The following is a 1,946-nucleotide window of genomic DNA, read 5'->3' on the forward strand; positions in this document are numbered from 1 at the left end:
ACGGATATATATATATACTAATAATCAGTATAACAGATATATATATATATACTAATAATCAGTATAACAGATATATATATATATACTAATAATCAGTTTAACAGATATATATATATATACTAATAATCAGTTTAACAGATATATATATATATACTAATAATCAGTATAACAGATATATATATATATACTAATAATCAGTATAACAGATATATATATATACTAATAATCAGTTTAACAGATATATATATATATACTAATAATCAGTATAACAGATATATATATATATACTAATAATCAGTATAACAGATATATATAAATATATATACTAATAATCAGTATAACAGATATATATATATATATATATATATATATATATACTAATAATCAGTATAATAGATACATATATATATATATATACATACTAATAATCAGTTTAACGGATATATATATATATACTAATAATCAGTATAACAGATATATATATATATATACTAATAATCAGTATAACAGATATATATATATATACTAATAATCAGTTTAACAGATATATATATATATACTAATAATCAGTTTAACGGATATATATATATACTAATAATCAGTATAACAGATATATATATATATACTAATAATCAGTTTAACAGATATATATATATATACTAATAATCAGTTTAACAGATATATATATATACTAATAATCAGTATAACAGATATATATATATATACTAATAATCAGTTTAACAGATATATATATATATACTAATAATCAGTTTAATGGATATATATATGTATCCTCAAAGCATTGAGGAGGGGAAGACAAAACAGAGGTGTGTGTGTGTGTGTGTGTGTGCGTATGTGCGTATGTGTGTGTGTGTGTGTGTGCGTATGTGTGTGTGTGTGTGTGCGTATGTGTGTGTGTGTGTGTGTGTGTGTGCGTATGTGTGTGTGTGTGTGTGTGTGTGTGTGTGTGTGTGTGTGTGTGTGTGTGTGTGTGTGTGTGTGCGTATGTGTGTGTGTGTGTGTGTGCGCGTATGTGTGTGTGTGTGTTTGTGTCTGTGTGTGTCTGTGTGTGTGTGTGTTGTCAAGGTAAGAGAGGTAAGAATATCTCAACGCAGTCAGACTGTTTTGTAGTCCCTGCGGAGATAGATACACGCTCTAGAGAATGCTGAGGCTTTCATTTCTACATTCAAACGACTGAAAATGTCCATAATAATATCAGACTGTCTGTCTGTACCTTGTGTCTTATTGCATCTAGTCAGTCTGAACACAGATTGTTTATTTTAGGCTACAGACGACTGTTACTACTCAGTTTGAGAGACTACAGGCGACTGTTACTAATCAGTTAGAGAGACTACAGACGACTGTTACTAATCAGTTAGAGAGACTACAGACGACTGTTACTAATCAGTTAGAGAGACTACAGACGACTGTTACTAATCAGTTAGAGAGACTACAGGCGACTGTTACTAATCAGTTAGAGAGACTACAGACGACTGTTACTAATCAGTTTGAGAGACTACAGTCGACTGTTACTACTCAGTTAGAGAGGCTACAGACGACTGTTACTACTCAGTTTGAGAGACTACAGGCGACTGTTACTAATCAGTTAGAGAGACTACAGACGACTGTTACTAATCAGTTTGAGAGACTACAGGCGACTGTTACTAATCAGTTAGAGAGTACAGACGACTGTTACTACTCAGTTAGAGAGACTACAGTCGACTGTTACTAATCAGTTTGAGAGACTACAGACGACTGTTACTACTCAGTTAGAGAGGCTACAGACGACTGTTACTACTCAGTTAGAGAGACTACAGACGACTGTTACTACTCAGTTAGAGAGACTACAGACGACTGTTACTACTCAGTTTGAGAGACTACAGACGACTGTTACTACTCAGTTAGAGAGACTACATACCACTGTTACTAATCAGTTTGAGAGACTA

The sequence above is a fragment of the Oncorhynchus tshawytscha genome, unplaced genomic scaffold (genome assembly GCF_018296145.1).
Source record: "Oncorhynchus tshawytscha isolate Ot180627B unplaced genomic scaffold, Otsh_v2.0 Un_contig_7101_pilon_pilon, whole genome shotgun sequence".
Taxonomy (NCBI): domain Eukaryota; kingdom Metazoa; phylum Chordata; class Actinopteri; order Salmoniformes; family Salmonidae; genus Oncorhynchus; species Oncorhynchus tshawytscha.